The sequence below is a fragment of the Leucopleurus acutus genome (assembly GCF_964270905.1).
Source record: "Leucopleurus acutus genome assembly, chromosome: 7".
NCBI lineage: Eukaryota > Metazoa > Chordata > Mammalia > Artiodactyla > Delphinidae > Leucopleurus > Leucopleurus acutus.
The window spans coordinates 69,200,981-69,218,896 of record NC_139150.1 but is presented as its reverse complement, the minus strand read 5'-3'; the positions used below and the strand labels follow the sequence as shown (position 1 = coordinate 69,218,896).

At 40.8% G+C, this 17,916-nt stretch overlaps 1 protein-coding gene across 3 annotated transcripts in view; it reads left to right on the top strand.

Annotated features, from left to right (window-relative positions):
* MLLT3 (MLLT3 super elongation complex subunit) overlaps nt 1-17,916 on the top strand; it is a gene marked incomplete at its 5' end in the record, with an annotated part of 259,908 nt that overhangs the window by 187,958 nt on the left and 54,034 nt on the right. The gene's annotated exons all lie outside the window — the stretch shown is intronic.

The window sequence follows — 17,916 nt, the reverse complement described above, 5'->3', positions numbered from 1 at the left end:
CAGTGTAATGAAGTAATTTGTTTACATAGATTGAAAACTGGTGATAGTATTTTTCAATACTTTTATCAAGGCAAAATTGATATAACAATATACTGTATATTTAAAATGTGTGATTTGATACATTTTGATGTTTATATGTGTCATGAAACCAGGTAGTGGTATTTTGGAAATGAAATATTTAACTTTTTCCCCCATTGTATAGCCACTGATTTGGAAGGGGCAGGGTATATATCTTCATTACAAGGTTTGCTAATGGGTAGGATTATCTTTTGTGGGTTCCTAAAAGAACATTTGGCCTTCTGATAATCCCCCAAAATATTATTTGATGTTGAGATTTAAACTTTTTTTTTGGCCTGCATTGGGTCTTCGTTGCCGTGCACGGGCTTTCTATAGTTGCGGCAAGGGGGGGATACTCTTCGTTGCGGTGCGTGGGCTTCTCATTGTGGTGGCTTCTCATTGTGGAGCATGGGCTCTAGGCGCATGGGCTTCAGTAGTTGTGGCACGCAGGCTCTAGAGCTCAGGCTCAGTAGTTGTGGCGCACGGGCCTAGTTGCTCTGCGGCATGTGGGATCTTCCTGGATCTGGGCTCAAACCCATGTCCCCTGCATTGACAGGCGGATTCTTAACCACTGCGCCACCAGGGAAATCCTGAGATTTAAACTTATAATTACTATTTCTCAGAGTTGGAAGGGAATTTCAGGTTACCTACTCTAACCTCCTACCAATGTAAGAAACCCTACACTTCTAGTGACAGAACTGTTAGTAGTTCAAGTATTCCATTCTATTTCTGGAGAATGAACATTATTTACCATGAAGTCATCTCCTCCTCACTTCCCTTTTTTCTCTAGCTTTGGCCTTCTACTGTTACTTATCAGTCATGATTGGTCCCAGTAATCTCTTTAATTTCAGTTGTCAGTATTTCTAGACAACGGTCAAGGAAGATGTCTGGCTAAAAATTGCTGGCCATTTTAGAATACTTCTCTTTCTTTCCCATAGCGAGGCTCCACAAAAGTTCCTAATTTAAATGCTGGCAAGGGCTAGGTGGGCTTAGCAGATTCTCTCTTCTCCATTTGCATTCTGGGTAGAAAGGCAGCCAGGATTAGGACATGGCATCAGTACCGATCCCTAGTCATCCAGAGACCACCTCCTTCCCCCCCTCTACTCTCTATAGCTAATCTCAAAATTTTAAATCAGATTAGAGGCAGAGTAGCATATAAAATACTGGAGATGGAGTAATTCGTTCCAGTGTTTGGTAAAGGCCTTAGAGTGATAGTTTGTGAAATGGAGACGAAAGCCTCATGGGTTTGTCCTAATATCTCAAACATTTATTTTTCCTTCTTTGCTTTGTACCCCTCCTCTTAATTCACAACTTGCTCTTAATGTAGATGTTCCTTGGAACGTTGTTTGTATGTTTGACTTTTTATTTCACATCACTCTGAAATGTTCCTTGATGCTATTGGGGTGTGACTAGTCTATCAAGATTGTCAAGTTTAGCAATTTTGTCTCTCCATATTCTGTCGTGTTGCAGTTTTTCTAGAACAGAGGTTTTCACATTGTGGTTTGTGATTTACTAGTGAGCCATGAAATCAATTTAGCATGTCATCACCAGGATTAAAAAAGAAAATCAGAATACATCGTAACTAGTATGGGTAAGTAATGGTTTGTGAAAATTTTATTTCAGAAGCTGTGTGTATTTCTTATGGTAGGTCATCATCAAAATTTTGAAAGACACCTTTCTTGAATGTTTGCTGGTTTGTGAGAAGATCAAATAGCATTCATAAAGCACTATTGAATGTGCTTTCTACAGGAAATTACCACAGGTGATCTTCCTCTTTAGCTAATTCTGTGTATTCTTATTTTTGTTTGCCTCTTGCTCCCTCCCTTTTATATATGATTTATAAGGTATGACTTTTCCTAAACATCATGTTCAACTTGATAGGTTTATCCAAAGCAATACCTTGCAAAGTCTTCTGGAATGAAGAGTGAGAATTGTAATTCCGTACAGTAGGTAGCAAATTTTCAAGATGGTTCATGACGTGTCAGAGCCACCTATCCAGTGACCATAACAGGAGTTTCTGTAATGTGAAAGCCTCTAAAGATTTTTGGGTATTATTTGGGTATAAAACCCAACAACTGTACTTTCCTTATTAGTTTTCTGGTAGTAATGCTTTTATTGTTGGCTGCTTTGGTTTAATCTTCTAAATATAGGTGGTAGAACAGAAGAGAATTGACAGAAGTGTTTCCAAGTAATCCAGCGCCCAAAAGACTTTCTGTGAACGAAGGAGGATAGAGGAGGGCTGAAATTCCCTTTCTCCAGTGGTAAAGGTAGCCTGTGTTTGGCCTTTCTCCTACTTGGTGTCCCTCCTGTGGTTAAGACCGAAGGAGCAGGAAGCAATTGTAATGGAGAGAACTAAGCACCCCGTAGTCTCCCTTGGCGAGGAACTGATTGGATAGCTTGGGACAGGCCCACCTTCAGGGGGCACCATTCACATTGTCCTGGTGGTGAGTGTGTCTTCATCTGAGTAAGTAGGATCAGATGACCTGATCTGTCGAAGGACCTTTACAGCTTCATTATTTGAATATGAGCCAGATTTATGTTCTTTTGTGGAGGGCGGGGTAGAGGGTAATTTTAGACATAGCAGGCACAGATCATGGACTTTGGAAACAGAAAAAGGACACAAAAAGAAATTGGACGAGGGTGAAGAATTAGGAAGGACCAGGGAAAAATGGTTATTCACCTGATATGTCTGTAAAGAAAATATCTTGCCTTGGTACAGGTTAGTTGCGATTCAAAGGAAGAACTTTTTAAAGAAGCTTTTCCATAATTAAGTTAGATTCAGGTTTTATATAAAAATAAAAATCAGTGCTACTAAGACGGATTGGGAGGCTTAGATTGTTGATTCGTATAGTTCTTCTCAGTTATGATTTTTATATACTTTGTATGTGAGTAGAGAAAAAAAAGTGATGCATCCATGGTTTATATGCCTGCATGATTTTTGAGGAATCACTTAGTTGTTGATGAGTATGTAGGTAGGTAGGTAGTAAAGTAATCAAATAATTAGGAGTATGCGCTCTGGTGCCAGACAGACTGTGTTTTGAATCCCCGCTCCACCATTGATCTTAGTTAAACGATTTGACCTTCTGTATTTCTTAGTTTCTTTTTTTGTGAAATAGAGATCATAATAGCCTTTACTGTGTAGGATTATTGTGAAAACAGTCAATCCGGACAAATCACTTAACATACTAATCAAAAATGTTATGAGGGACTTCCCTGGTGGCGCAGTGGTTAAGAACCCGCCTTCCAATGCAGGGGACACGGGTTCGAGCCCTGGTCCGGGAAGATCCCACATTACGCAGAGCAACTAAGCCTGTGCACCACAACTACTGAGCCTGTGCTCTAGAGCCCGCGAGCCACAACTGCTGAGCCCGTGCGCCACAACTACTGAAGCCTGTGGGGTCTAGGGCCCATACTCCGCAACAAGAGAAGCCACCGTGTTGAGAAGCCCACGCACCGCAAGGAAGAGTAGCCCCTGCTCACCACACCAGAGAAAGCGCGCGGGCAGCAACAAAGACCCAACGCAGACAAAAATAAATTAAAACAAAAAATGTTATGAGCCATTTGTTACATGATTTGGCTTCTGGCAGTCTTTATAACATACAGCTTTGAAGAGAGTTTTTTTTTTTTTTTAAAGATTTACTTATTATTTACTTATTTATTTATATTTATTTTTGGCTGCATCAGCTCTTAGTTGCAGCACACAGGATCTTCATTGAGGCGTGCAGGATCTTTCCTTATGGCGCTCAGTCTCTTCGTTGCAGCACTCGGGCTTCTCTCTAGTTGTGGTGTGCAGGTTTTCTCTCTCTAGTTGTGGCACACAGGCTCCAGGGCACATGGGCTCTGTAGTTGTGGCACACGGGGTCCAGAGCACATGGGCTCTGTAGTTTGCAGCACACACAGGCTCTAGTTGAGGCGTGTGAGCTCAATAGGTGTGATGCTTGGGCTTAGTTGCCCAGTGGCATGTGGGATCTTAGTTCCCTGACCAGGGATCGAACCTGTGTCCCCTGCATTGTAAGGTGGATTCTTTACCACTGGACCACCAGGGAAGTCCCTGAAAGAAATTTTTTGATATTCAAAAATACAGCAGAGGGCTTCCCTGGTGGCGCAGTGGTTGAGAGTCCGCCTGCCGAAGCAGGGGACACAGGTTCGTGCCCCGGTCCGGGAAGATCCCACATGCCGCGGAGCGTCTGGGCCCGTGAGCCATGGCCGCTGAGCCTGCGCGTCTGGAGCCTGTGCTCTGCAACGGGGGAGGCCACAGCGGTGAGAGGCCTGCGTACCGCAAAAAAAAAACAATACAGCAGAATTCTAGTGTCCTTTTTCAAGAGTGGGTTAAATGTTTTAAAAAAGAAAAAGTACTTGGAATATATGTCACATTCCTCTGAAATTTGTCTTGAGGAGGTGTATGGCCTTTATTGATGTGCATATGTAACATGGAAAAATACAGGACAGAGCATCTCAGTTTTATTTATCTATCTATCGATTTTTAACTTTTAAAAAAAGTACTTATTTATTCAGTTTTGGCTGTGTTGGGTCTTCGTTGCTATGTGTAAGCTTTTCTCTAGTTGCGGCAAGCGGGGGCTACTCTTTGTTGCGGTGCACAGGCTTCTCATTGCGGTAGCTTCTCTTGTTGTGGAGCACGGGCTCCAGTAGTTGTGGCTTGTGGGTTCTAGAGCATAGGCTCAGTAGTTGTGGCGCACGGGCTTAGTTGCTCCACGGCATGTGGGATCTTCCCAGACCAGGGATCAAATCCGTGTCCCCTGCGTTGGCAGGTGGATTCTTAACTATTTTGCCACCAGGGAAGTCCCAGCGTCTCAGTTTAAATCAGTAGTTGAGCCAAAGTTTCCCAGGATTTTTTAGCTTTTTAATTAAATGAGAAAAAGGGCAAGGACTTACCTAGTACTGCATTAGTAGGCACTTGGTAGATTTTTTTTTATTGCTGTTACTATTAAATCATTTCTTAGGATGTCTTCTTTTATCTTTGTATTAATATTAATATGACTGAAAGAGTAATTTTTAAATAGGATTTGAAATTCCTGAGATGTTTCTCATTTTGTAAAGAACTCTAATATTGTCACATGAAAGTCCATCAGTAATTTTCCTTTACAGAAGAATTCGGGAGGAGGCAGCGGGGAGGGTGTGGAGGGACGCGGAAGGACTTTTATAGTGGTTGAGCATTTAGCAGAGACTGAAAACATGATAAGGGCCTGTTTTTGTTACGTATGTAAATGTTAGCATTAAGAATATTTTGCATTCAAGAACTTAGGTAAAGCTGTTCTTGGTTGAGGAATTCATCTTTTTGTGGCCATAATGGTCACTTATGGCATGTGACTGTTCTTACTAGTCACTGGCGCTAACTAGCAGCTAGAAAGGGTGAGGCTCTTGAGTGTACCTGGGTCAACTAAAAGTTTGTAATTGTGTTTTGCATTAACCTGTTTAAACTTTAATCGAGAATAAAAAAGCAAACATCCTTTACCCTTCCTGTAATTCCCTAGTTTTTGTTTTTCATGTAACTCTGCTTCTAAAGAGAAGTTTATTGAGTTGATCTTGTTTTGTGATACGAGAAAGTTTAGTATTCATAGCAGAGAAGGGGGAAAAACAGTAAAAGAAAATTGAAATAACCATGTATGATCAGATTTGGGTATGGTAGTAATTTCCTTATCGTTGCCTTCACTTTTTTTTCACCTTGCTTTATACAGATTTAATTGTAATTTAAAAATGCAGAAGTTAAAAGTTTTAATTATCTTTCCTTGTAAATGGTCAGACTACATTTGGTAAAATGTTACCCACTTCAACCTGAAGTGTGAGAAATGAAATTGTAATCGTGTCTTGATAGTTTGGCTTACCAAACTGTTTTCCTGGATAAAATCTTGAGAGAGAAAGATGAACTCTCATCTAATGGAGTGGGTTTTCCCAAGGGTGGGTGGTGGTTCAGATACAGGGTAAAGACTGCAAACCACCTTAGCAGAAGTTTCTTTGGAAAAGAAAAAAAAGTAAGGAGAAGGAAAAAGAAACTTCCCTCCTTTGGTGGTGCCTCATTTCCTCCAGCCCCACCCTGTGCCTTGCTGTGCTTACACTGTCTGGAGCTGGCAGTAAATGTCCTGCTGTTGAAGCACTGTCCTTAGGTTTTTATGTGATGGAAGGCTGTCACAGTCAGAGAAGAAGGTCCTTATTGTGCTTTCAAAGTGGTTTTTTAATGACTTGTAATTCCAGCACATGCAAGAGCTCTAAAGTCTGTAAGGATGGTGAGTGAGCAGCTAGAGAGGCCCTTCATTAAAGGGCTACCCTGACCCTCTGGCTGGGGGCAGGGGGTTGGGGGCTCTCGTTCTGGACTCCTGTTCTCTGCCTTTTATAACTGGAAGTAAACATACCTGAAGGGGCGCAGTTCTCCTCTGGTAGATGCAGCCCAGTGTGGAACAACATTCATTAATATAATTGGCAGAAAGTTACCTTTGTTGGATACATGGAGATGTTTCACCTGACCTGTTCCTAATGCTTGGTTGTTTGTTGTCTGTGCTAGATGTGATCAGATGGAGGAGGGTGCAGCCTAGTCAATCAACTGATCATGTATTCAGCCACATTCCTCACTTGTTCCAAAAAAGATTTGAAGCAATTAAAAGGGAGATTTTTTTTTTAAAAAAAACTACGTTAGAGGCTCTTTCTCTTCCTCGTTTGGGTGCCACACTAAGCCCAAATGGTTTTTCAGTTTTTAAGTTAAATAATTCCTTAGAAGCCCTTAGGTAGCTGAGGGTCATGAACAGACAGGGGGCCCTATCATTGAAGAGTGGGTTGTCATCAGTAATTGCCAACACTCGGCGTTTTCACTTGCCTGTACTGAATTTTACCTCTCTCCCAGTAAATTCCACGAGCCTCCTTCAAGGAAGCTGCATTGCCTATTCAGTGCATTCTTGTTTCTTACTCTGAGGCCCATGATCTTTATGTAATTGTCCTATCTGTCATCTTTAGACACAGAGTCAGAGATGTGACTCAACATGGTCTTTGCACGACTCGCTTTACCATGTCATTGGGATGCCTGATATTTGTAGCTAAATTTTCCTTCATTTGTTTTAACTCATTTAACTCTTAAAACAATCTGTGAAAGAGACTCTTATTAGCCCCATTTTATAGATGAGGAAACTGAGGCTCAAAGGTTAAGAAACTTGGGGGTGAAGCAAATCTTATTTTCCCAGGAATTCCCAATATTATAATTGCAGAGATGTGCTTCATGAAATTGGCATCACTGCTATGAAAGCCTTATTTGTTTGTTTTTTGGTCACACTGAGCAGCATGTGGAATCTTAGTTCCATGACCAGGGGTCGAACCCGTGTCCCCTGCAGTGGAAGCGTGGAGTCTTATTAACCACTGGACTGCCAGGGAAGTCCCTTTTTTGTTTTGTTTTGTTTTGTTTTGATGAAAGCCTTTGATATCGTATTTCTTGTTCCATTTTTGAATTCTGTTTCTTTGACATGTCTATTGGTTTGGGCTCTAACAGCAGCCTTCAGGAGGTGACAGGTTGTCCTCAGGTGGATTTGGCATACGTGTTCAGAACTGAGGGACATGCTATGAAACATCCAGGAACCTCTCACTTCTTATATATCTTCTTCTTATATATATTTGCTTAAAATAAAACAGACCCTCATAGTTCTGAATTTTAGCAGTATTAGAGTGTATCATCAGCACTATCTCCCTGCTCTCAGAATTTTCCCCACTTGCTTTTGTGTGAGAATTTATGTTTAACAGAGCTGAGCTGTAATATCAAGCTTTCCCAGAAGGTGCCACCAGATAACAAATGCTGTCCTCCAGTTTGAAGATTCCTTCTTATTGACTCTTCTAGTTCCATTTTGTAATTTCATTTTATAATGTCTCTAAGGTATTCAAAATAACGGGTGTGCATTCTTTGAATTAGGAGATAAGATAATGCAATGGATCAGTAGAGGGTGGTTTTCTTTTGGTGTCTATGTAATTATTTAACCAAGTTTGAGAAATTGTTCTCAGTGGGTAACAATTGATGACTGTAAACTTTCAAGGCAGTGTCAAGGTCCACAAAGAAAAATTACCCCTAAGAGGCTTCTTTAGGTCACTAGAGGTGACTGCACAGTGAGATGTTCCCAGATAAAGTCAAAGATCCCTCCACTAGGCGAAAAAAAATGGAAAAGCATTTACTAAAGTGTGTGGAGATAAGCAGGCTTTTGCCTTTGAATTCTGAAGACATAGGGGATGGGGATGTGTGGGGACTGGGATAGGGAGAAATTTTCAGAGTCGGTGACACAGAGAGAAGAAAATTTCCTTGCCTTACTTGGTCATGGGAAGAAAATGTATTTATGGGGTCCTCAGATGTTACTTAAGTAAATAAATAAGGTAATTACTAGAGTGCCCTGGTTTGGGACCTCGGTGTTTAGAATCACAGTACTGTTTTTTGGACAACTAACTTGTTGACCCTTGCTTTATTTTCTGACCCTTCTATTTTTGCTTTAAATACGATAAAACTGTCATGTCACTTTGAGTAAGTACAAACATTTCCTTCTAAACATGTTTAATTGTTTTTAATATTCTTTAATTACTTTAGTCTTGTTTAATAACATTTGAAAATGTTTATGTACTCCTATATATAAACCCTGTATTAGGTAGTACAGATGGTACAAAATTAGAATTTAGGCTCAGCTTTGAAGGAAGGGAAGAATGAATTAGTGGAGATGAGAGGTAGGTGTGTAGGAGAAGGCATTCCTGTTAGGGGGAAACAACTTGAGGAAAAAAACCACAACTGATGACAAACGTAGACAAGTCTGTGTTGTCCTTACTGAAAATGAAGAGAACTCCTATACACGAATCCCTGCAAGTTAATTTATCAAACTGGATAAATTCCAGTTTGGAATTCCTTGTCAGGAATGAAGGAAACCTTATTGAACTGTACTTCATGTGAGGTGTGTCCTGGACACTTTCACTCTGTAACCTCTTATTTCATCCATACATTGTGTGAGATAGCTTTTTTCCTCATCTTACAGATGTGAAAGCAGCAGAGCTAGAATTTGAATCTGGGTCCGACCCATGCCAAAGCCCATGCTTTTTCGTACAGTACCATGGATTAAACCTTGTTGAGAGAGAAATCGCATCAAATTATAACCACTGTGGGACTGATTAAACCTCTTCAAGAAAAGGATCGAATTAGCAGCATTAACTCTCTGACCTTCTGCCTACCTCTGGTCCTCTGATAATGTTACCATAGTTCAGTAAAAGGGGGAGAATAAGAAATAACATGTAGTAGCCACAGTACTTGGGTTCTTGGCTATGAATAAATGGGTGCAGGGAGACCTGGCTTTGATTTCCACAGTCCTGATCAACTCATGCTTTATATAATTTTCTAAGCAGCAGAACTGCAGAAAGTTTTGAGAGGTGGTGGTACCTTAGAGCCTATCCAGGGGCACTTATTTACCAGTTTATTGACTTACTACATTTTTTCATACGCCTTATACCAGAGGCTAGGACACGGCCAGTGTGACTGTGAGAGCTCCCATCTACTATATTGCATTATCTTAAGGTTGTACTCATGGAGGATATAAAGAAGGAACATAGGGCTCCCTTGTCCTGGAACATAGCCATCCCTGGCTAATAAACTATTTTCTCTTCCTGGGCCCAGGAGAGGTGGTCCAGGAGGCACGGCCCTAGTGCATACACTTGGAATCAAAAGATGAGACAGGATCAGCTCACTAGTGGTTAACTGTAAAATGTGGATTTTAACAATAATGATGAGATTATTGATGCAAACTGCCACTCAGGTATTAATTCACGCAAAAATATTAATTACGTCATAGACAAAGACTTAACCTTTTTACTTGGTAATTTATGAATTGTATTCTATGAAGATCCGATGTTGGTAGGTGTTCTTGTAAAGATTAAGAGGCAAAGCTACAGTCTAGGAATTTAGTGATTTATAATCCATGGCCACAATGTAATTTTTACTCCAGCACGTGTTTTTTAAATGTCATTTTCCACTCGGCCCAACCTTAGATTGTATTAGGAATCAAAGCAAAGTCTTGCTGGAAGTACACCCTGGTTTAAAATGTTTAGTATCTGACAAATTCTGCTGGAGGTGACCTGACACATTTTCAGGATTATAAAGTGTTCACTCTACTTTCAAGTTTCCTCCTCTTTCTCGTTATTTTCCAGGATTGTTTTAATTAAAGGCGAACATCAGACTTGTTGTTGATCTTGTGATGGGAAAGTGCTAGGTTATCCAATAATCTTAGGTGAGACTCATGCCTTATTCTTTTTTTTTTTTTTTTTTTTTTTTTGCGGTACGCGGGCCTCTCACTGTTGTGGCCTCTCCCGTTGCAGAGCACAGGCTCAGTGGCCATGGCTCACACGGGCCCAGCCGCTCCGCGGCATGTGGGATCCTCCCAGACCGGGGCATGAACCCGCATCCCCTGCATCAGCAGGCAGACTCTCAAAACCACTGCGCCACCAGGGACGCCCAGTCATGCCTTATTCTTGCTTACCAAGCCTGCCTTCATGGTCCAGCCACTTTCAGAGACATGCAACAAGTCCCCTCCCTGCTTTTAAAGATAAGCCATGCACAGTCCTCCTTGGGTTGTGTAATAAAACCAGTGAGTCTCATAAATCCCTCCCCCAACACTAAGGTTTGAAGGAAAGAGGTGGTGTGTCCCATGTTGCCCATCTTTTTATCCTCATCATATTATTAGGTCTGTTGTCTCTCTTTTCTCTTTGGAAAACCTTCCACAGCTTACTGTGTACTCTTTTAAAGATTTAAGACCCAATTTGGAAACCATGAACATCTATTTTTAATACAGCATTTACTTTACAATTTAGAAAATTATAGGATTTTTAAAAGCAGGAAGACTTCGGAAATTCCCTTTAACAACTTGTATTTTGCAGAGCAGAACCTGAGGCCAAGTTTCATAACCTGCCCAAGATCATTGCCCCCAAAAACCCTGCCCCTGCTCTCATTGCTCCCCAAAAAGGCCCTAGGAGGCAGGTCCCTAGCTGATGTGCCATTGTCATTTCCAGTTGGAACAGTTTATAATCCTTCTTACGTCCTGTCCTCCCTTCCCCAAACTCTCCTCCACTTGAACATGTTAAACTGCTTCCTAATAAGTGGTTTATGCCCATTAGGCATAAGACCTCTTGGCCCTGCATCTCACTCTGTGTCCCCTTGTTGATTGAATGGACCTTACATTTCACATCCTCAGCAGAATCCCCCTGAAAAGCCTCATGCCATGTCTCAGTGAGGGTAGGGTGTTAATCTCAGGGGATGTTACAGAGATTAATTGGTGAAAAATTTGATAGACTTGTTCCCTGGTCATCCTTGATTGTCTTTGGGAAAATACCAACCAGAATAATCATGGCTTAGTATATCTCAGGCGAAAAATAAATCAGTAGACAAACCAGAAAATGACACATATACCTATCTGGCAAATCAAAGATCTTAATATTGTTTAATAATAAAAACATGGACAGAACTTTAAAAACCTCCAGTATAAATGAAGTCTTTACCTGGACAAGCTGGTATTCTTAACAGATAAAACTTGATTCCCGCTCTCTCCTACGCTCCGGTGTCTTCAGTATCTGCCTCTGTGTGCTGTGTTCCCCTTAGTCTCTCTACAAGAGAGGCATCCCTCTGAGGCGACCTGAGACATCCCTCATACCAAACAGCCAGCCTCTCACACTGCCTTCAACTCTCCTATTAACCCTGATGCTCTTCAGGCTATAATCCCTTCACTTCCTTTCCTTCACTGACAGACATCTTAAAAGCTTACTTCTCAACCCGTTGTGGTCTGGCTTTTCCTCTTGGAAACTATCCTTAAAACTACCACTGGGAGGGCTTCCCTGGTGGCGCAGTGGTTGAGAGTCCACCTGCTGATACAGGGGACACGGGTTCTTGCCCCGGTCCAAGAAGATCCCACATGCCGCAGAGCGTCTGGGCCCGTGAGCCATGGCCACTGGGCCTGCGCGTCCAGAGCCTGTGCTCCGCAACGGGAGAGGCCACAACAGTGAGAGGCCCGCGTACCAGAAAAAAAAAAAAAAACTACCACTGGGAAAAGGTCACCAGTGCTTTCCAGATTCTTACGTAGAAAACATCTTCTAAGCATTGGATTTTACCTTTCCGTCATCTTTGACTTGCTTTTCCATTCTATTCCTTGGCCCTGTTATACCTACCCTGATCCCTCTAGCCATTCTCTGCGAGTCTCCTTTGTCAGCTGATCTTCCTCTACCAACCTTAAGCTGCCATTTCCAGTTTCTTTCTTTTCTATTATATAATCTTTCCCTGGATAATCACTGCTTACCTGTCTTCTGTTTCTTTGCTTTCTCAGACCCTTCTCTATATAGCTATCTATAACACAGACAAATTCTGGAAGGAAATATGCAAAAGGATGTAAAACAACTGGCTAAAATGGTATTATGGGTCATTTTCAAAATATATTTAATACTGCTGTTTTTAAACAACATCTCCTTGTTTCAAAATCTTAGATCCTATGTGGGCTAAACACTAAATTCTTTCTTTTCTTTTTGTAATCTTTTATTATGGAGAATTTCAAATATACACAAAATATGCAGAATAGTATCACAAGCCTCCCATTCATTCATCACTCAGCTTCAACAGTTATTAACTGATGACCATTCTTGTCTCAACTGTGCCATCTACCCTTCCCCCAGTATAATTTTTAATAAAACCCTAGATGTCATATTAATTCATTCATAGATATTTCAATATGAATCTCTAAAAAATAAGAACTTTTTAAAAACAGAACTAAAACATCACTATCACATCTGAACAAATTAATGATTCTTTTTTTAAAAATTAATCTATTTATTTTTGGCTGTGCTGGGTCTTCGTTGCTGTGTGTGGGTTTTTCTCTAGTTGCGGCGAGCAAGGGCTACTCTTTGTCGTGGTGCGTGGGCTTCTCATGCAGTGGCTTCTCTTGTTGTGGAGCATGGGCTCTAGGTGCACGGGGTTCAGTAGTTGTGGCCTGCGGGCTCAGTAGTTGCGGCTCGCGGGCTGTAGAGCGCAGGCTCAGTAGTTGTGGCGCATGGGCTTAGTTGCTCTGCAGCATGTGGGATCTTCCCGGACCAGGGCTCGAACCCATGTCCCCTGCATTGGCAGGCGGATTCTTAACCACTGCACCACCAGGGAAGTCCAAATTAATAATTCTTAATATCATAAAATATCTAGTCACTGAGCAAATTTCCAGTAGAATCAAAACGTCATAAATTTTCTTTTCTTACGGTTTGTTTGAATGAGGATCCAAAAAAGGTCCACGTCTTGCCATTTGTAAAAATGTCTTTTAAGTCCTTTTCAATCTGTAGGTCCTCTCATCTCTTTTTTCATGTAAAAGTTCAAGAAAAAAAAAAAACTAGGTTGTTTGCCTTATAGAATTTCTCAGTTTGGACTTTGCTGATAGTATCTTTGTGGTTTATTTTCTGTAAATTAGGGGTGTAGCCAGGTTTAGGTTAGGTTTTGTTTTGGGGGCAAGACTATTTCATGGATGGAGTTGTTAGCTTTCATTGGGGGGCCTGTAAGGTGAGGTTATCTCTTGTTTTGTGACTTTAGTGCCCATTGATGCTCAGGGCCTAGATGCGTTAATTCATTAAGGGTTGTCAATTGGTGGTATTTTTATTCTACCATTCTTTCTTCATTTATCAGCCAGAACTCACCTGTCAAGAGAAACTCTCCCTCTTCTACCCTTTGTTTAACCAACAGTTAGTTTGTCTAGGAAAAGTAAAACATTCTTTCCCTTTTTTAAAAAAACCAGTTTTCAAAAGAATGGCTTTGGTTCCCTAGCATCCTTTAACAATAGCTTGTTTTTTGGGGAGGTTTTTTTTGCGGTACGCGGGCCTCTCACTGTTGTGGCCTCTCCCGTTGCGGAGCACAGGCTCCGGACGCGCAGGCTCAGCGGCCATGGCTCACGGGCCCAGCCGCTCCGCGGCATGTGGAATCTTCCCGGATCGGGGCATGAACCCGTGTCCCCTGCATCGGCAGGCAGACTTTCAACCACTGCACCACCAAGGAAGCCCAATAGCTAGTTTTCTTTAAGCATTACTTTTAAGACTTCTTCAGTCTGTCCTTTCCGCCCTCATCTTTCTTTGCTCTCCCTTAGACTTTAGTGATCCTAAAATATTAGCAATCTTCGGTTCCCTGATCATTCCATGCTATTTTATGTCCTAGTGAAATACCCTTGGTCCTTTATGACCTGGTTAACATTCACCTTTTCTTTGAAGCTTTTCTAAATAATCTGCCCCACTTAAATGAATCCCTCCCTCCTTTGTGCTCCCTCCATTAACAGTTTATATTTTGATTATAGTTGTTATTCTCTCATATTAAAGTGTTTTTCTCCTGATCAGTAGGGTATTTTGAGGGCAGACTCTTAACTATCTGATTTCTCAGCTCTTTGCACTGTGCCTGGTTCTTAATTGGTGCTCAACAAATATTGAGTTAAATAGTGTAAAGATTTATTTATACTTATGTGTTATGTATTTATAATTGAGTTCTCTTAACTGACTTATGTATTTATAGGTGTCTTAACTATAAATACATCCAAATGATCTGGAAATGTGATAGTTGGCCCCTCCCCTTCAAGAGGGTAGAGTAGATAGGCCACAATGAATGGGAGAGCTCCCTGTATAAAAAAGACAAATCTTGGACCTCTTAGAGCACACAGTTCAGGGGATAACCCACCGTTATACGAATAAGTTCATACAGTAGAATCCTGGGATAACCTAGCAGCCAGGGTAAGCAAGTTGTATAAATAGAATTGCACTTTACCAGTCTTTGTAGCCCTTGCTTTTGTGTTGGAGGACATAAACTAGCCAAGGAGCATGGAGCTCTTGAAAACTCCCACGAAACGACCCGAGATTTTTTTGTTAACTGATTCTACCATGAAGAGTATTAAACCACAAAAATAACAAAGGGGAGGCAAGGACCACAGATTAATCTTTTATTGAGACAGCAGAGGGATGTCATAGTCTAAAGTCCCAAAACGTTTGCTTCTGTATTTTAGAAAAGCAAATAGTTTTCAGAGAAATTTCAATAACAGGATGTCGAAGTGAAAGAAATTTCTGCCTCCCTACTTCCTATAGCGACTGTGTGGAAGCATGATAACGTGAGAGCTATACGACCACCTTGTTTTTGCTGTCTTTGTGATCATGAAATATGATTACATTCTCTCTGATGTTTATATGTACTCTTGAAATTATTGGAACTGGTAAAATAACACTTGCACAGTGTATAAAAGGAACTATTTTTCCCCCCTTCTGTTTCCTTAGGTTGCATAATTACCATGACAGATTAGCTTTAAATTAATAATGTTAATTTGGTTGTTAAATAATTATTAAACCATCACATTTGAGTATCAGCAACTGTGCAATTAAATGCTTATTGTATATGTGGAAGAATGAATGAAAAAATACAAAAGATTTAAGTTCCTAACCACAAGGGGCAAGAATTGTAAAAAAAAAAAAAAAGTTCTACTGAACACTAACACTTAATGCCGAGAGAAATCAGATGTAGGGGATGCAGTTAGTTTCCCCAAAGAATTAGCATCTTAGTCAGTTTTCAAATATATATTTAATTGTACTCATCGGAGACTTAGCATTTCTAAGGGTGGTTTTAAGAGAGTCATGATTACACTATAAAACTAAAATTATAACCAAGTATAATTTATCACTGTGGGAGGTTGGATGTATTAGAAGAAAAAATGGACTGAAGACAGCAGCCATCATTTTGAAAAGGAAAATGTTACCACATCCGTCTTCTCTTAAGGAAAGACATCTCCCCAGCACATGTACTTTGAAACCTTATTAAGGTATCCTAAAACTTACACAGGCATATCTCTTTTTATTGTGCTTTGTTTTATTGTACTTCACAGATACTGTGTTTGTTTTACAAATTGAAGGTTTGTGGAAGGCCTCCTTTGAGCAAGTCTGTCAGCGCCGCTTTTCTACCAGCATTTGCTCACTTCGTGTCTCTGTGTCACATTTAGTAATTCTTGGGATATTTCAAGCCCTTCACCAACCAAAAGATTATGGGTCAGATGATGGTTAACAATATTTAGCAATAAATTTTTTAAAAATTAAGATATATACATTGTTTTTTTAGGCATATTGCTATTGCACACTTAATAGATATGCGTTGGGAAACCAAAAAGTTTGTGGCACTCGCTTTATTGCAATATTCACTTTGTTACAGTGGTCTGGAACAGAACCTGCAATATCTCCAAGATGTGTTCTCTCCTGTCTTCAGTCCTGGGGATCTCCTAAGTTGGAACTTGCATGCTAATGCATCCTGAACAGCAGCCCTTCTACCAAGCTGTTAAGCGACCCTACAGGGTCTGCAACCAAAAGCTCCACTAATGGGCCTGCACTGGTAACAGTGCTCACCATTCCTCTATGAAACATCCTCACTGTTGCCCATCAATGGTGGGTGCTTTCTTATACTCTACACTCCGCAGGTTGAGTGGTATACTCACCGAGAAACCAAGTAGTTGTTCCCAAACATGTATGAGTGTTCCACTTGTAATTACATTAGTTAGTTAAATAATATACACAAAAGGTAATTGTTTCTCAGTTTCTAAAACTAAGTTGAAACATGAAGTTTTTTACACCAAGGGAAAAAAAATCTTAAGAATCTAGAAGGACTCTGCATTTCCAATAGCTATGCAAGTCTCTGAATTATTGCTTATAGAGGGTGATAACTGATAATGTATTGAGTGTGGTTATGTAAGGCTTTTCAGACTCCACTCAAAGAAAACTCCTTGATCTTACATCAAAAGATTGGTTGGGGACTTCCCTGGTGGCACAGTGGTTAAGAATCTGCCTGCCAATGCACGGGACGTGGGTTTGAGCCCTGGTCCGGGAAGATCCCACATGCTGCGGAGCAACTAAGCCCGTGCGCCCCAACTGCTGAGCCTGTGCTCTAGAGCCCGTGAGCCACAACTACTGAAGTCTGCACACCTAGAGCCCGTGCTCCGCAACAAGAGAAGCCACTGCAATGAGAAGCCCGCGCACTGCAACAAAGAGTAGCCCCCGCTCGCCGCAACTGGAGAAAGCCCGAGTGCAGCAATGAAGACCCAATGCAGCCAAATATAAATAAATAAATTTTACAAAAAAAAAAAAAAAGATTGGTTGATTAATGTGTCTTTATAAACTTTTAGTTAAAATAAAATATTTAAGGGATGTGGGTTATTTTTTTAAACTAGTTCCAGAATCTTCCACCTGACAGATGTTCACTAGCCAGAAATCTTGACTGCTCTTCACCTGTTATTCTGGTACCTTCTTTCTTGATCCTTGAGTTAGGGTGAGAGTCCATCAACAGCAATCTCTTGCCTCTCCTTTTCTGCATTATTCCATTTTATGAATGGTGATCTTATTCATATCTGACCTCTCACGTGGAGTTTATAGGATCAGTTTGTAGGATCAGTCTCCAGATGAGTATAATTAAATATATATTTGAAAACTGACTAAGATGCTAATTCTTTAGGGAAACTAAATGCATCCCCTACATCTGATATCTCTCGGCATAGGTGTTACTGTTGAGATGAGTTTATAGGATCAGTCAGTTGGGCAGCATCCCTGCCCCCGACGTTTCCTTCAGCATTAGAGTGCTTATGTAATGCACTCTGGACACAGGAATCAGCTTGTAACCATAGTGTGTTAGGCCCTGGAAAGCAGGTTGTCCATATTTTGGTGAGGAACACAGACCATGTGTTTTTATACAGCAAGTGAAAAAGGTATCCCAGAAAGAGTCTTGAGAGCTGGGAAAAGGCTCCAGGTCTGACACTTGTGCTAGCTTTGTGATCTGGGGCAAAATAACCTCTTTGAGTCTTAATTTCATAATCTCTGAAATGTGAATAA